We start from the raw sequence: 11,376 nt of genomic DNA, 5'->3' as shown, positions 1-11,376 counted from the left end.
AGAAAACCCTAGCCCCCCAAACCCATACAGCCGCAGCTGCTGCCCCTCTTCCTTACCCCCATCATCACTCACCCACAAGCAAACCTAACACAGACACAAGTGAAACCCATAGCAGCGCCAAAATCAAAGAAGGAAAGGGAGAAAAAGGGGATGGAGGCCGCTGCCCAATCCGCGCCGCCGTTGCCCTCGTCACGCCACGCCGCCAGTGTCACGTCATCGTGCTCCCGCCACAGTCCGACGCATTTTGCCTGCGCCATCACTTGTGCTCATCGCCGTCCAGCCGTCGGCGCGAGCTTGTTGTCGTCGAGGAGTCGGTGTCGCGTCCTGACCACCGTCGTGCTCTGCTGCCACGAGGTTGCCGTTGATGTCCGCCGTCATCCTCGTCGTGGAGCTTATCACCGTTTCTGCTCATGGTGGTCGGCACTGATTAGTCCCGTCGCTGCTGGGAGGAGACGCGTCTGGGAGAGAGAACCTGGAACGGAAGCCGCTGCTGAAGGGAACCTTTCCTGTCGCTGCCGTCGTGATGAGCACAACCGCCGCGCCTGGTCTCCTCTGTGAAGCCACTGCCTCCGTCACTGTCGCCGGCAAGGAGAGAGCAGTGCGGGAAGAACAGAACGCGATGGAGGAGAAGCCCACCCTCGCCACTGCCTTTCACTGCCGCCTACCTCCGCCTCTACTGACCTGCTGCTCCGCGATGCTTGGCTGGCGCTTTTGACATTGTCGTCGGAGTTCTGAGACCACCAGAACCACCGCCGGAGCTTCTGGCTACTTCTGTCGTCGCCGAAAAAGTTGCCGGTAAGGGTTTTATTTGAGGTTTCTACCTTTTTGGTTTCGAGATGGTTTTGATGCTGCGCGATTTTTTTTGTCTAGTTGATCCACCGAAGTTTCTGACCGCCGCCGGAGCTATTGCTGCTGCCGGTTCGAAATTGCAGCTGCTTCGTGTTGTCATTCCGGTAAGAAGTTATGTTTCGAAAAGCCTCGCGTTAGTTTTCGGTTGTGTTTGGTTAATAAATGAGTTTTGGTAACGTGGGGTCGAGTCCTGATTATTATATGTTGCGATTAGTGTTGCTGTGGTTACCGTGGGAGTAGCTTAGAGCCGAGGTTGCGGTTGTTGGTGATCTCGGTTTAAGAGAGGAGGTTCATGTGACGCGTTTGGGTTATGGAATTGCATTTTGAGGTAGGGGCGCTTTCCAAAAATTGTGTTTTATGTATTGGAATTATTACATATGGATACTGATGTGAGATATTGTGTATTTGGTGATTGTATCTGCCTTATGTATTATTCAATTGACTCTAATGATTATGGATGTTGGTTTGGCTGAATTGTTGTGCGGCTTTGTGAAATGTAATGTTTTGAAGTTGATTCTTTAAAGATTTGAAATATGAGTTTAATCCGTTGAGGATTGGTTTGAATTGAGTCAATTATTTTGATGATGTGAAAAGTCAAATGCACTTTTGAATTCAACCGAGTTTGCTTTAATTGATTTGGTTTCGATAAATGATTTGTTGCTGAACCGATTCTTTAAAGCTTTGGAAATGAGTTAAATCGATTGATATTGAGTTGATTTTGAAATGGTATCCATGAAATACGCCACTGAGGCGATTGTTGGATTTAGCTTTCTTTGAATTGATTTCTGGTTTTGTGTTGTTGAAAAGGAATGAGGAACGATTTAGTTAGGACCCGAATCGGGTGGCAAAAGTCCAAGTTTTAGGGGAGGTGCTGTCGAAATTTCTATAAAATCCGAGTCTTTATTGAAATGTTGTCTGGAAGAATTTTGGGTTAAAGACTTCAACTATTTTATTTGAATTATCAAGAAAGGGATTATTCGTGCTTTTGAAATGAATTATTAAAGCGAAAATTGTGATTTAGTCTTGCTTCTTAAGAAAGACCTTGTATCTCTTTCAGGAGAAGGTTATTTAGATGAAACTTGTGTTTTAAAGCCGTTTGAATGTGAAAAGGGTTCATGCCTCTGAATTTGAATTGGGGGTTTCAATTAAAGAAGTTTCAATGACTTTGAAAGAACTTGAATGTCTCTTGACATGTTTCATTTTGAAATGTTTTGAGAAAGGTTTTAAGTACTCTTTGAATTTTGAATTCTTGCAAGACTAAAACAATTTTGAACAGTTGAAACGTTCTAGAATTTATCATGGGGGTTGAAGTTGGTTTTGCCTAAGTAAAGGAAACGGCTTTGAAAGAAGTAAGTGATTACGTGACTCGGTTTGGCTTAGATCCTATTTTATTACTCAAAATGGAAAGCCAAGGTTTTAATGATTTTAAACGAATTTGGCGAACTGAGTTTTATTATTCTCCCCTAAAGACTTGAGACTCTGCCGAGAAGCTTTTGTTATAAAATCCCATTGTTGGATGGGTGGTTTTGAGTACTTTGAAATAAATCCTTACTTGCCATGGTTTTGGAAGTTTTGGAAAGAGAATGCCGAGAGTGGCTTTGTTTTAAAAAGGGAACTCACTTTGAGTAAATTTGGCTTATGAGCCTGAGATAATTTGAGAAATGAGATCTTTAAAGCCAAAGCTAAAAAGAGTTGAAATTTGATTTCAAAGTGTAATGGCTTGAGAAAAGTGATTTATGGCTTAAATGCCGGTTTTATTATTTGATGATGTTGAATGGCGGGAGTGCTGTTTGTTATGGGCCGGAATGGCTGTGTATGATTATGAATATTGGCTGGTTCTGGATTGAACCGTGAGCCGGATGGCTGAGATGAATGTTGTATGTGAAAATGCTTGTGTTTTCTCTCTGGTTGTAAGGGTGATAGGACATCGATACCCTCTAATGGCGACAGGGCGCAGATACCCTCTAATGGCGACAGGGCGCAGATACCCTCTAATGATAATAATGCGCAACAGAGAGACTGTGTCCGGGTTAGCTACCGGACACGTCGGGTTGGCTTGGTAATCGACAGATGATATCATTAGCCATTAGGGACAGGCATGCATCATATGTATCTATGTGACATTGTTTGGGTGTGCATACTGTACGTGGTTTGCTTATGTGATTAACTGCTAATTGTTCTACTTGCAATACTTGTTTGTTTGTGCTTGCATCTTCCTATTTGTGATTGCTACTAAGACTCTGTTGGACTGTGGTGATTTGTTGATGGTTGGATTGTTTGGGCCTAGGGTCGTGGATGGAATGAGATGGACCGATGGTTGATTTCGGTTTTGTGGTTTTGGTTTGGTATATGATATGAAAGGCTATTTTGGTTAAGTATAGATAAACCTTTTTGAAAGGCTTTGATTTTTTGAGAATTGAACGGTTCCTCTTTCAGAAAAGATTTCCAACTTTATTTTTATTGAAAACCGTTGTTTTTGAAAAAAGGCATAAGACGGTTATTAATCACTAGTGCGGTTATCTTCACGTATCCTATTACAGTAATTCCCAAAAATCCTCTACCGAGAACCCTTTCGAAGATGATGTTCTCACCCCCTACTTTTTTTCCCTTTCAGGATATGGATGCAGATGTCACGAAGAGTTTATTTAATTGTTGTTGAGATGCTCTGTGCTACTTTAGTTATTATTTATTGTACCCTCGCCTTTATCTTGATATATTTTGTAAGAAGGATAGGGATTGTATTGGATAATGCTTGTAATATTAATTATATGTATATGTATATATGTAGATGTACTCTTTATGAGTTTTTGTAAGTTGTATGATATCTATGGATGTACGTTATCGAATGAAGTATCTTGGGAGCGATATTGCGGTAAAAAGATTTAAACAGGCTCATATTTTAGTATTAAATAGTATAAGTGTCGTCGTAATATCCGATCTATTAGAGTTGCGCAGCCGGAAGCGTGAGCTTTGGTAGTTAGGGTGTTACATTATGGTATAAGAGTGGTCTTTCCTGTAGAGCCTGAGGAATTGACTGACTATGCTTCAATTGCATACTCTGAACGTTTGTCATGTATTAGGTATTGTCGAATAACGAGAATTAGAGCTTTATGCACATGACGGTCTATTGATTAATGCTGTTAGTCTTGCATTGCATAATTTCTGATATTAAGTTTGGACGGCTTAATACTAGTGAATTATGTATATGAAGGCACTAATGGGTTATCATAGGCGATATACGAGTTTTGACTAAAGTGAATCGTGGGTTTTGAGAACGTTAGAAACTATTTCTCGAGACTATTCAGTTGTATATCTTGGATTTTGTTCGAGTCGACCTGTTCTTTCATGTCCTAACTTAAAGTTCTTGTTTGCTAATCCTCTTGAAAAGTAGTTCGATGTTCCACCCTATTCCTCTATTCATATGTATTCTTGTTTGATCCTAAGTGCATATGCTTGTTTGAAATCCTTGTTGTATCTGTCTTTCTCTGTTTCTGTTTGAGTTCTTCTTGATTCACGTGTTCTTTGGTACAGCTTTGAACTTATCCTATTGCGTTGTACCTTTTAACTCTGGATTTCGAGTCCATACTTAGAAAAATTGTTGATTCAGTTTTTCTCTTATTTGACAGTGATTACAGCCAATTTTGAGATTTTTATCAAAATTGCTATTGAATAAATATATACTTATCCATATATGAATTTTGAAGATTTCTTATACAGTTTAACGACTATTTATTTCTAATGCTTCACCTGTACTTTTACTGGTTGATGGAACTGCCTTTACTTTAAAATTACAATTTGACTTTCTAGTAATTTTACTATAGTTCCAATGCACATCTTCATTTAATTATGTATTTGGATATTTTTCAAAATTTTGAAAAGAAAGGATTTACCGCTTTTGTCTCGGTTGAGTTCCGTTTGATGAACTACACTTGATTTATTTTTGGTTTGAGTTTGATATAGCATACCACATTATTTATGCCATTGCTACTTCTTTTGAAAATGTTGCAAACAGTCAAATCTGAACTAAACCTTGTCGCTCTTCTTTCCTCGCGGGCAGGAAGCACACCAGCAGCGTGCGTTGCGTGATTCTACTGTGTTTTTTGCACTTGATTGGGTGGACAGTTGAGGATCTTGGTTCGCGCTTTATGGCATTTCCACTATCAAAGGATGGTAAACGTCAGGGTCAGGGGCAGCAGGCGGAGCTGGGTCAGTGGGGTCTGGTGCGGAGTTTAAACTGGGTTCGGACTGTGGTACCCGCGAAGAGCTTCCACAGCTTCCGCCGGGGAAGTGATCCATGAAGGACGGGAAAAAGATCGGGGAAAGGACGCTTAACTAAAGCCCAATGCCAAGCAAAGCCCTAGACTACAAGAAGAAATTGGGTTCCACTAACCCAACATGTGGTGGAGCCGCGTTTCTAATGTAAGCAAAGACTCTTTATTACGGTCTCCGGAGAGAGGTCTGAGAAAGATCACCCCTGCGCGGGGACCTAAGCCCGGAATTCCATTGAGGAAGATGAAGAGTCTTTCGATTCCTACATCTTCCCCCCAATTGTTAGTAAAGCCCGCCATCAAAGTCTTTCTCTTCTCGTCCTGGATCATATTCCGGTGCATCCACAGAAGAGGAAATAGCAATGCATCTTGCTCAGCAGGCGTAGCTTGGAGTGGGAGTGTAGCGTGGGTAAGGTAAGGAAAGTGGCCGCTAGAGAGGAAGCAGGACTCATAGCTTTCTTCTTATGAACGGACTAAATTCTCTCTTAAGCCTTCCATCTCTATGAATGTCATACTTGAATTTATTTTTAACTAAACTTTTACATCTTGTGAACATTACCATTCATCTTGGTTTGTCCTCTCTTGTGAATCTCACCCTTATGTGAGTCAGTTTGATTCGTTTCAAATTAGTGCATCGTTTATTGTCTTATTGTCTCTACAAGAGTTTTTAGTCAAAGATTTTTCGTTGAGAAATTTCTAATGATTGAGTTGTCTTTTCTATAACTTTTGTATTCTTTTGGATCAATTGAAAGCTTATTTGATGTCTCATGCCTAGTGGATCTTGTTTGAACTATTTTGGTTTAAGATCCTTTGTTGCAAGGCTTGACTCCTTTTTAGTGCATCTTAAACTTCTTGAATATTCTTCTGAGATGGTGATTTCAAGCACACTTTGGAGTCTTGTTTTGAACTTTTAAAGAAGTTTTGAATCCTCATTGAAGAAATTCTAAACGGAATTTACTTTCTGTTGCTTGATTGAGATTGGAACCGTTGTTCAATTTTGACGAAGTTAATTTAAAGTTGGCATGCGCTATTTTTAAATGAAGTTTTGAAGAGCTTCGTTGTTTAATGGAAACCTCTCCGTTTGTAATGCACCACTTGTTTCCTTTACCAATTTATAAGCAAACTTTTACGTCGGATCTTCTTTTCTAAATAGAAGTTTAACTTCCTCTTTCTTCCTTGCTATAAATGTTATACACGCTTGTTGGAATATAGGCTTTGGGAATTTTTGAACAAGCGATCGATTTCTCTTCTGAGTTTTATAATTGCTCTTGGTTAAGTTGTGCATCTAATTATCCTTCTAAAATATTTGAGGAAATATTTTAGCCTTTAGCCAAACTTGTGTGCACCTTGTTTTTAAAATTCTGCATGATCTGCTTCAACATAAAATTGTATTACAGCAAAGCCACATTATTGCTTTTATTATTCTCTTGGAGAATGTTTGTTACTTAACTTTTCTTCTAAATTGCGAAGTGATTTTTTCGTAAGTTTTCGATCCTTTTGTGAACAATGTATTTGGAAGTATTTTAATCATGCTCTTATGTTCTGTGAGCTTTGCCTTGGGTTTGAGATATTCTCTTTTGTAAACCTCATACTTCTTTGGCTCAGCTTGAATTTGTTTCAAACCAATGCGCTGATTTTCTTCCTATGGATCCTATTGAATTTCTTTGATCCAGGGTCATCTTTGAGGTTGTCAATGGATTTATTTCTAGCTAACTTCATTTGCTTGATCATCCTTGTTGTCTGGAATTGGATACACTGTCTTGAATCTATGAGTATTATCCTTGACAATTGCTTCTTCTTTCTAAATCTTGTATCCTTCTGAGTAGACTCGAGAATTATTTTGATATCACGTGCGACTTATAGACGTAGTAGCGCGATGCGTTAGTTCTTTAAGACGTGATATGTGTATATGGAAGGTGAAGCGGTAGGTGTGTAACGTTATGATGAGTTGTGGGTGTTTTGTCCCTTGCAAACGAGCTTGCAGGCGTTAGGCTCATAATCGGCTATGAGGTTGTAAAGTTCTTGATGGAGATGGAGAGTTGAAGCTTTGAGGTTGAGATGAGATTAGTGTGCTGATGTTGAGCACGTCGTTGTAACCTCATCCTGTTTTATAACCTTCAATGCCTTGCTTTACTACCACATGCTTGACCTATAACATCTTTTGCATTTGAGCCTACCTTGTAATGTTTGCTTTGCAACCATATTCCTACCTTTGTATCTTTATGCATACGACCACCCAAGTATTTGAAAACCGTATATATGTTTATATTTTGAAATATCCTTGTTTCTTCTTTAAATGTGTTCAAGGGTGAATTGTTATGAAATTTCTTTCATTTCGTATCAATTTTCGAGGGCGAAAATTTTTATAAGGTGGGTAGAATGTAAGACCCAAAACCTTTGAAAAGTCTTATTATGATCAAGTCTCAAATCATATGGTTGTCTATAGCCTTAATTTCAGAAATTATTTTATCAAAGATAATTAAGGCAAGTTTTGATCTACCGAATTTGAGATGAGTTATGATTAGAATCCAATTTTACAATTATTGGATTATTTTCTATAATTGAATTATAAAGTTGATAGTTATGAGATAATAAGGATTTTATATGATTTGGATTAGATAAGTAATATTTTAAATATTACTATTGTTATTTTGGAAAAAATGAAGAAATTAAGTATATTATTTCTAATTATTTGATTTGAGCATTTTTATTGAAAATAATTTGTAAAATTGATGAGCAAATAGTATTTTCTATATACAATTAGTGTTGGATTTAATTTGGGTTTCAATTACTATATTATTCCCAATTTTATGTGAAATTACTAAAATGCCCCTAATCCTAGTTTTCAGAAAAAGAAAACCCTAGCCCCCCAAACCCATATAGCCGCAGCTGCTGCCCCTCTTCCTTATCCCCATCATCACTCACCCACAAGCAAACCTAACACAGACACAAGTGAAACCCATAGCAGCGCCAAAATCAAAGAAGGAAAGGGAGAAGAGGGCTGACGGGAAGGGAGAAAAAGGGGACGGAGGCTGCTGCCCAATTCGCGCCGCCGTTGCCCTCGTCACGCCGCGCTGCCAGTGTCACGTCGCTGTGCTCCCGCCACAATCCGACGCATTTTGCCTGCGCCATCACTCGCGCTCATCGCCGTCCAGCCGTCGGCGAGAGCTTGTTGTCATCGAGGAGTCGGTGTCGTGTCCTGACCACCGTCGTGCTCTGCTGCCACGAGGTTGCCGTTGATGTCCACCGTCATCCTCACCGTGGAGCTCGTCACCGTTTCTGCTCATGGTGGTCGGCACTGATTGGTCCCGCCGCTGCTGGGAGGAGACGCGTCTGGAAGAGAGAACCTGGAAGTGAAGCCGCTGCTGAAGGGAACCTTTCCTGTCGCTGCCGTCGTGATGAGCACAACCGCTGTGCCTGGTCTCCTCTGTGAAGCCACTGCCTCCGTCACTATCGCCGGCAAGGAGAGAGCAGTGCGGGAAGAACAGAATGCGATGGAGGAGAAGCCCACCCTCGCCACTGCCTTTCACTGCCGCCTACCTCCGCCTCTACTGACCTGCTGCTCCGCGTTGCTTGGCTGGCGCTTTTGACACTGTCGCCGGAGTTCTGAGACCACCAAAACCACCGCCGAAGCTTCTGGCTACTTCTGTCGTCGCCGAAAAAGTTGCCGGTAAGGGTTTCATTTGAGGTTTCTGCCTTTTTGGTTTTCGAAATGGTTTTGATGCTGCGCGGTTTTTTTATCTAGTTGATCCACCGGAGTTTCTGACCTCCGCCAGAGCTGTTGCTGCTGCCGGTTCGAAATTGCAGCTGCTTCGTGTTGTCATTCCGGTAAGAAATTATGTTTCGAAAAGCCTCGCGTTAGTTTTCGGTTGTGTTTGGTTAATAAATGAGTTTTGGTAACATGGGGTCGAGTCCTGATTATTATATGTTGCGATTAGTGTTGCTGTGGTTACCGCGGGAGTAGCTTGGAGCCGAGGTTGTGGTTGTTGGTGATCTCGGTTTAAGAGAGGAGGTTCATGTGACGCGTTTGGGTTATGGAATTGCATTTTGAGGTAGGGGCGCTTTCCAAAAATTATGTTTTATGTATTGGAATTATTACATATGGATACTGATGTGAGATATTCTGTATTTGGTGATTGTATCTGCCTTATGTATTATTCGATTGACTCGAATGATTATGGATGTTGGTTTTGCTGAATTGTTGTGCGACTTTGTGAAATGTAATGTTTTGAAGTTGATTCTTTAAATATTTGAAATATGAGTTTAATCCGTTGAGGATTGGTTTGAATTGAGTCAATTATTTTGATGATGTGAAAAGTCAAATGCACTTTTGAATTCAGGCGAGTTTACTTTAATTGATTTGGTTTCGATAAATGATTTATTGCTGAACCGATTCTTTAAAGCTTTGGAAATGAGTTAAATCAATTAATATTGAGTTGATTTTGAAATGGTATCCTTGAAATACGCCACTGAGGCGATTGTTAGATTTAGCTTGCTTTGAATTGATTTCTGGTTTTGTGTTGTTGAAAAGGAATGAGGAACGGTTTAGTTGGGACCCGAATCGGGTGGCAAAAGTCCAAGTTTTAGGGGAGGTACTGCCGAAATTTCTATAAAATCCGAGTCTTTATTGAAATGTTGTCTGGAAGAATTTTTTGTTAAAGACTTCAACTATTTTATTTGAATTATCAAGAAAAGGATGATTCGTGCTTTTGAAATGAGTTATTAAAGCGGAAATTGTGATTTAGTCTTGCTTCTTAAGAAAGACCTTGTATCTCTTTTAGGAGAAGGTTATTTAGATGAAACTTGTGTTTTAAAGCCGTTTGAATGTGAAAAGGGTTTATGCCTCTGAATTTGAATTGGGGGTTTCAATTAAATAAGTTTCAATGACTTTGAAAGAACTTGAATGTCTCTTGACATGTTTCATTTTGAAATATTTTGAGAAAGGTTTTAAGTACTCTTTGAGTTTTGAATTCTTGCAAGACTAAAACAATTTTGAACAGTTGAAACGTTCAAGAATTTATCATGGGCGTTGAAGTTGGTTTTGCCTAAGTAAAGGAAACGGCTTTGAAAGAAAGTAAGTGATTACGTGACTCGGTTTGGCTTAGATCCTATTTTATTACTCAAAACGGAAAGCCAAGGTTTTAATGATTTTAAACGAATTTGGCGAACTGAGTTTTATTATTCTCCCCTAAAGACTTGAGACTCTGCTGAGAAGCTTTTGTTATAAAATCCCATTGTTGGATTGGTGGTTTTGAGTACTTTGAAATAAATCCTTACTTGCCATGGTTTTGGAAGTTTTGGAAAGAGAATGCCGAGAGTGGCTTTGTTTTAAAAAGGAACTCACTTTGAGTAAATTTGGCTTATGAGCCTGAGATAATTTGAGAAATGAGATCTTTAAAGCCAAAGCTGAAAAGAGTTGAAATTTGATTTCAAAGTGTAATGGCTTGAGAAAAGTGATTTATGCCTTAAATGCCGGTTTTATGAATTTGATGATGTTGAATGGCGGGAGTGCTGTTTGTTATGGGCCGGAATGGCTGTGTATGATTATGAATATTGGGTGGTTCTGGATTGAACCGTGAGCTGGATGGCTGAGATGAATGTTGTGTGTGAAAATGCATGTGTTTTCTCTCTGGTTGTAAGGGTGACAGGGCACCGATACCCTCTAATGGCGACAAGGCGCAGATACCCTCTAATGGCGACAGGGCGCAGATACCCTCTAATGATAATAATGCCCAACAGAGAGACTGTGTCCGGGTTAGCTACCGAACACTTCGGGTTGGCTTGGTAACCGACTGATGATATCATCAGCCATTAGGGACAGGCATGCATCATATGCATTTATGTGACATTGTTTAGGTGTGCATATTGTACGTGGTTTGCTTATGTGATTAACTGCTAATTGTTCTACTTGCAATAATTGTTTGTTTGTGCTTGCATCTTCCTATTTGTGATTGCTACTGAGACTCTGTTGGACTGTGGTGATTTGTTGATGGTTGGATTGTTTGGGTCTAGGGCCGTGGATGGAATGAGATGGACCGATGGTTGATTTCGGTTTTGTGGTTTTGGTTTGGTATATGATATGAATGCTATTTTGGTTCAGTATAGATAAACCTTTTTGAAAGGCTTTGATGTTTTGAGAATTGAACGGTTCCTCTTTCAGAAAAGATTTCCGACTTTATTTTTATTGAAATCCGTTGTTTTTGAAAAGAGGCATAAGACGGTTATTAATCACTGGTGCGGTTATCTTCACGTATCCTAT

The sequence above is a fragment of the Arachis hypogaea genome, chromosome 4, assembly GCF_003086295.3.
Source record: "Arachis hypogaea cultivar Tifrunner chromosome 4, arahy.Tifrunner.gnm2.J5K5, whole genome shotgun sequence".
Taxonomy (NCBI): domain Eukaryota; kingdom Viridiplantae; phylum Streptophyta; class Magnoliopsida; order Fabales; family Fabaceae; genus Arachis; species Arachis hypogaea.
This window is presented reverse-complemented; position numbering follows the sequence as displayed.